Source organism: Candoia aspera, chromosome 18 (assembly GCF_035149785.1).
Source record: "Candoia aspera isolate rCanAsp1 chromosome 18, rCanAsp1.hap2, whole genome shotgun sequence".
In the NCBI taxonomy this organism is placed as follows: Eukaryota; Metazoa; Chordata; class Lepidosauria; order Squamata; family Boidae; genus Candoia; species Candoia aspera.
The window spans coordinates 1,176,762-1,183,631 of NC_086170.1; the positions used below are offsets into that span (position 1 = coordinate 1,176,762).

General features: G+C 47.2%; 1 pseudogene; it reads right to left on the minus strand.

The window, feature by feature from the left end:
• On the minus strand, positions 1-6,870 carry LOC134507149 (protein-arginine deiminase type-1-like; annotated as a pseudogene).

Consider the following 6,870-nt stretch of genomic DNA (forward strand, 5'->3'; position numbering starts at 1 on the left):
TCAAGGGCCCGTGTTCCACCACTTGAAGGAAAAGGGCTTCCGGCTGACATTTGTGCCACAATGAACTTCCCCGCTGAGCAGGTGGCATGTTCTATAGTCATCAGTGAAGACGCAGGACAGTCCTAAGGGCTCCAGAAGATGGCGGACCTCCTCCTCCAAGCAGCATTGGCCATGGATGATGGGTCCAAACGGCTTTGGGATGCCCAGGTACCTCCCCAGAACGATCATGTTTACCTGCAAATAGGAGATAACCATTGGTCTAGTAGGTTAGATTACAATCACTTTCATGATTTGTAGCCTAGTGGATTTCCAGGGAAAGAAGACTTTTAAGTCTTAATAGTCCACTCCAGCTGCTTTTAAAACCAGGAGGGGTTAAGCAAGGAGAGATTCTTTTACAGGGGACAACTAATTAACTCTTGATTTGTCATCAGTATCACAGCACCTTTGTAAGTTCACATTAAAGCTGTTCAGAAGGATGCTGTAGCAATTCACAACAAGACACGGTACTGGATTCAGCCAGTACATTGGGCCAAGCAAACCTCTTAAGAGCTTTACGTGACGTGTGAATCTAGCCAATACATCAAAAGTGTTTGCTACCTCTCCTGTCATCCCACCATCCGTCCCTTGATAACGGTTGGTAACTGGAAGCCACTGGGCCACATCTGGCTCCCATTGAGACGCCTGCTGCTGCTCCAAGGGCCAAGCTACAGGCAGAAGAAATTGAAGCAAGCCGAGCCTTTGGCAGGACATGCATCTGAGGCATTGGATCACTCGGATTCTTCTCAAAGCATGTTTCTGGCTGGAGACTTACCATGTCTGAGAAATAAGCAACAGCTGAAGACCTTCTGGGATGAGGAGAGAAAAGCTGAGGAATATCAGTAATATATTCCTGTTAGGCCCAGTTCCTCTTTGAGAATGTTCCTGTTCAAATCAATGCACTTCTGGAGAGGGAAGAAAAAGATGCTTTAGTGAGAAGGAAGAAGTAGGGTGATGCCATGCATTTTATTTCAGGGCCCACAAAATGAGCGCCAATGAAACCCTTATCCTTCAATAATCCCTGGAATTTTTGGAATTTGGTCTGAAAGTGGGTCCAGACCCCATCTTCATGTATAACCCTTTCTATAATGTTTTGCTTAGGTAAGGCTGTCAGGAATTCACTTTTCTGGGTGTATACTTTCCCAGCTTGGTATTTCCAGATGTGTTTGTAGTATCCCCAACTCAGCTGCAGGGTCCCGGGTAGGGGTAGCCTAGTAGAGAAGCCGAGTTCACAAACCCCACACAGCTGTTTTCTCCCGTATGTTCACAAAGGAGGTTCACAGCCTTTCCATCTCACGTGGGGCAGGCTCAAAATCTTCCTTAGATGATTCTTTGAACCGTATTTCTCTACTTAAATCCTCCCTCAAGAGTTCAAAAATGCGTGAAATGTGTACTGTGATTTGGTAAAACATAAGCGTTAGTACGCTATTTGAAGACATGGGAAGCCTTCGTTCCTCTCTACTCTGCATGGCGAGACCACCCTGGAAGATTGTGGGCCATTCTTGGCACCACATTTCCAGGTGGATATTGAACAACAGGTTCAGAGGAGAGGGGGGGCTTTAGGACATGCCTCTGAGGGCAGGCTGAAGGGACTTGAGATGTGCAGCCTGGAGAAGATACGGAGGAGACATGGAACATCAGTGTCCAGATACATAAAGGGGAGCTGCAGAGAAGACGGTCCAGAATTATTTTCCATAGCCAGGACACAAAAACTGGGACTGAAAATGATAGCACAAGATGCAGCTTCCTAGATCGTGTTTAAAGGACTTTTTCCTGATAGAAGATCTATGGAACTGCCTACGAAGGCCGTGGGTTCTCCATCTCTGGTGGCTTTTTAAGGAGAAGCTGGTCGGCCGCCTCTCGTGAATGGCTGGATTGGTTATCCTGCACGTTACAGAGGGTTGGACCAGATAATCCTCGTGGCCTCTTCACGCATCGCATTTTCTACATCCATCTCTCTCATCTAAACAGAACAATGGAAGACCTCCTGGGCCGCTCCGTTGGATCCCTCAGTGCCCAGATTTAACAGCAGAGAGGATGTGATGTCCCTTACTTGGCAGTATTCACTCCAATTCCTGAAGGATTTGTCAGCAATGATCTCTCTTTTGGAACAAACCTGCTTGTCTTCCAGGAACTGAACTCCTGTTAAAAAAAGAAAAATCGCTGGATTTCTCGCCTGCGTGCGTGTTTTAATCACTGGCTAGAAGTCCAGTTCTTGGTGAGAAAGTTTATTATAACTATTATACAATGGAAAACTGCTTATTGTAGGAGTTTAGAGCCTTCACTTGCTCCCGGTGGGGAGGAAGACCAGGTTTGAAGGGAGAAACACAACCCCTTGAGGCAGTCCAGCCCCATGGGCCGTTACCTTGTCCTTTTCAGAAAAGGAAGCTTTCATTGCAAAAATCGGCACGGTGCAAACTTCCCTCCCAATTATCTTGTTTCAGCTCTGATGTCCCGCACAGGAGAAAGATGGATCGCCTGACCTTCAAACACTTTGGCTTCTCCGTGGCCTTCCTGTTCCTTCTCTTTCAGCAGCTTGAAGCAGGCGCCGGGGCTGGCCAGCAGCAGGCGGAAACCCTGAAAGGAGGGGGTCAGAAAGGGTACAAGGGAGCCGGTCTGGCCTGGTGGTTAAGGCGCTGGGCTGGAAACCAGGAGGCTGTGAGTTCGTCCCACCAGTCCCCCCCTCTCAGCCGAGCCCACCTCACAGGGTTGCTGTTGTGGGGAAAAGAGGAGGAGGAAGGAGTATTAGCTATGTTCGCCACCTTGAGTTATTTATAAAAATGATAAAGGCAGTATAGAAGATAAATAAGCGAGAGGGGTGGAAAAAGATGCAGGGCAGAGGGGGATCTAGCCCCCTAACATGGAGATCTTTGCAGCCTAGAAGAAGCTTCGCGCAGGGCACGAGAACGAAAGCTGCTGACCGAACACTTTGGGCCACAAAGACGTGTTTTCTCGTCTGTTGCACGTATGCTGGGCAGAAGGATGGTAAGTTATTTCAGCATTTTCTCCTGTCAGCATTTTTAGGGACGAGGCGTCGCTCTGGGGTGGGCCCCTGTTCAGTCAGGTTCAGCCCTTGTTTCTCCAGGTGGAGCTGCGGAAATCCTAGAGATAATAGGTGTACTGGCGTGAAAAGAGCCATACGCTTATACCTTAGGACTCATCCTTCTGAATGTCCCTGTGACTACCACCCCGGGAGCAAACCAGGGTCTCCGTTGAGTTAGAAGTTCAGTGAAGCTCCCTAAAACAGCACAAAGTTGCTTCTTGACATCCTGCAATATACAGGTGGTCCTCGCTTAACAGCCATTTGTTTAGTGATGGTTCAGACTTAGACTGTGCTGGAAAAACCAACTTATGGCCAGTCCTCACACTTATAACTCTCACAGTGTCCTAGCAGTCACGTGATCGTGATTTGGGTGATTGGCAACCGGTTCACATTTATGACCACCGCAGGCTGCCATGGTCACATGGTTGCCATTTTATGCCTTCCCGGCCAGCTTCTGACAAGCAAAATCAATGGGGAACCATGTGATTTGCTTTAACTACTGCGTGGTTCGCTTAACACCTGCAGTGATTTGCTTAAGACTGCCACAAAAAAGGTTGTAAAGTCAGGTCGACTCGCTTAAGGACCGCTTCCCTTAGCAACCAAAATCCCAGTCCTAATTGTGGTCGTTAAGCAAGGACTATCTGTGGAGAAGGATGGGTTTCTAGCCCTAATCAGCCTCCTGTAGGGCTCTTAAGCACGGCAAGTTGAAATACCTCGTTAGCCCTGTGCTGCTGCAATTCCCTTGAGAGGGTAAGAGGGAGCAGTGTTTCCTATAAGCCAAAAGCCTGTTGGTCGTGAATAAATACAATAGTATTTCGTAAAAGGGTCTGGTGGAACACTTTACAGAAGAATTAGAAGATGCAGAACTGGGTGGAAAGGCGACATCTCAAAAATTCTGCCTGCAGCTATCGATCGGTCTGCAAAGCTGCCTTGACGTGCCTTTGCTAATTATGCGGCTTGCCTTGCGGATTGGCCACTTAGAGCTCTTTCGAGTTTGCAAGAGGGGATGTGACACGTACCTTTTGATCTGGGGCAGGTACGAAGCTCGAGAACTCGTCTGTGTGTCCAACGAGGAGCCAGTCTGAATGTAGTTGAATGGGAGATTGTGCTACCTGGGCATAGAGGAAGTCCTGGACAGTTTTGGACATGTTCCTATTAAGGCTTCTAAAAAGCAAAAAAGAGGTGGAATCTGAGTTCTCCTATCGCATTAAGCCATGGTTTGTTAATGCTCCGTAACTGACTGATTCACACAACCCTAAGCCCTACAGCGTGGGTTATAAGCCACAGTGGTTACGTCCATATATTGAACTGACCCCAAAACGTAACAAGTCAGGTGATGCTTTAGCACATTGTGAGTTCAGGGCAGTCTTTGATTACGGTTGGCATCCAGCCAAGGGGTGGTCTGCCTGTGTGAAAAGGACGGTAAAAGTCCTTTATTAAGTCCATCCGCAATTTGCAATCCCTGAAAAGTCTGGTCCTTCTGTCGCCATATCTTTGTTACAATCTTCCCTGTTCCGTCTCTGGGCTTGCTTTTTGCGAGTTTCCCAGTTGTGTTCCTGGGGGAAAGAGACTTGCTGTTATGGGATCTATTGAATTTCCCACGCACTTCCCTACCGAGATTCACTGTGAAGGTTGCATGTTACCAACTTGGAAAAACGTAGAGTTCTGTGTTGATGCTAGGACAGACTTTTCCAAAAAGTCCATATGGGGAGAGTAACCAAAGGAGCAATTCACAGCTTAAACCACAGAAATACAGGAATATTCTTCCATTGAGAAGCTAATGCCTCTCCCATCTTCACTTACCCAGGAAAATAGGTCCCTATTAGGGGGATGCCCTAGGGGGTATTCCTCGCCCCTGACTTTCACCGGAGGGCTAACTTCAAGGTTCCCAAATGAGTCCTGGCTGGGAGGATGGCTCTCGGGCGATAGGTCCCGTTTTACGTATCCAAAATCTGCACCCTTGGGGAACACCAAACAGTTGCGTTGGGTCAAAGCACAGATCATACAATCATCTTTCTGTCCATACCTTGTTTAAGAGGTTGAATCAGGGAAGTCACCCAATCAAAATTTCATACAGAGCTAAGACAGGGGTGGGAGGGAATACGAAGGCCACAGAACGGTTGCACTTGCACAACCAAATGTTAACTGTTCCATGTGAATGCAATGAGTTATGTGTTGACTAGAAAGTCAGTTGCCTTTTATAAAACATCTTGCTGCCTGGTTAGTGAGATAAATGGTCATGAACTCTAGTCTCTCTGACCTAAAAACCCAATCTTTAATAAAGGGAACAGCGGTGAGAAAGCCGGGGATTTCATTTTTTGCAAGCAAGCGTCGGTGAGGAGAAAATGCAGACCTGTGATCTTCCAACAGCCCAGCTCACACAAAGTACAAGGAGAAAATCACGAACCAAAACTTCCTTAAATGGGAAGTCCTTCAGCCCTCTGTTCCTTGGGGAGTCAAAGACAACTGGAAATGATCTGTGAGGAGCCTGTGTGTAACCAAACTCGATCTCATCCTAAATTGATGGAAGAGTTGAAATAAAATAAAAAGGTGTCATCTCTTTGTGGTGGGCTTTCAATCTGTTTAAACTCAAGGCAAAGCAACTCACTTTTGTCTGCTAAAATTACCTTTGAGGCATTTAAAGTGTTTCAGGCATGACAGTTACTGCAACAAAGGAAGTATCAGGAACCCTTATGAACATGCGTAAGAATGCTTACGAGTTTCACTTGTGCCTTCGATGTTGCACATCAACAGACGTGCTACTCGGAAGAGATCCTGCTTAGCGTTGAGAAAAAGGCCTGTAAGTATTTCCGGAGATGTACAGGATCAGAACTACCCCAGTCTCTTCCCCAGTAGCATCAGGATCTCGTTCGGCAGACCATCTGTCCCAGACTATTAATCCTGCTCTCCTACCTGGGTCCATCAGTCCATGTGATTTTCCTCTTCTGGACAGCTAATAAATTTGCATCTGGCTTTTGAGGCAAGCTTCCTCACTTCTGCCACAAAATCGTCATTTCCATCGAGACTGGATATTCGAAGGAATAGGTGGGGATGACTACCTTGACTACCAACAAATAGACCAACCCTGCAACTTTAAGACGGGTGGACTTCAACTCCCAGAATTCCCCAGCCAGCATGGCTGGCTGGGGAATTCTGGGAGTTGAAGTCCACCCGTCTTAAAGTTGACAAGGTTGAGAAACACTGGCACTGAGAGAGAGAAAAAGAAGAAGTGTGTTTCTCACTGGCCTGATGGATTGTTTTTCCATCAATTCTAAATGGTAGCTCAACATTGCACTCCGCTCGCCCCTCCTTTGGGATGGATTATGCACACAAGCCCATTTCCTGCTTGTCAACAGCTCAAGGAGCTTCTCGGGACAGCGAAACAAATTCAGATTGCAGCATCCCGCATTCCCCTTGCAGATTAGCCTGTGGCAAACAGCGAGGAACATAAAAAAGATCTTTCAGAACCACCCCAGAAATGTGGGCATCCTCATTCAGATCTCTCTCTCACCTCCAGGGATGCTTTTGGCCCGTTCAGCAAAGAACTTTTTCCCTAGGACTTGAGAAATGAAAGAGATCCCCCCAACTTTTTCTCTGCTAAACTGGATCAGCGGCAGGCTAAATGGCCATCTGTGAAACTGACAAGCATCCTTTAAGTTCTGCTTTTCTTCTGTAACCGCCAAGAACTGAGGTCCTTACCCACAGATGTCAAGGCAGAGTTCTGTGCCCAGAATGTGGATGGTGCTAATAGCCTTCTCCGTTGAAAGCCAGAGCCACCTCTGTTCAGGCAT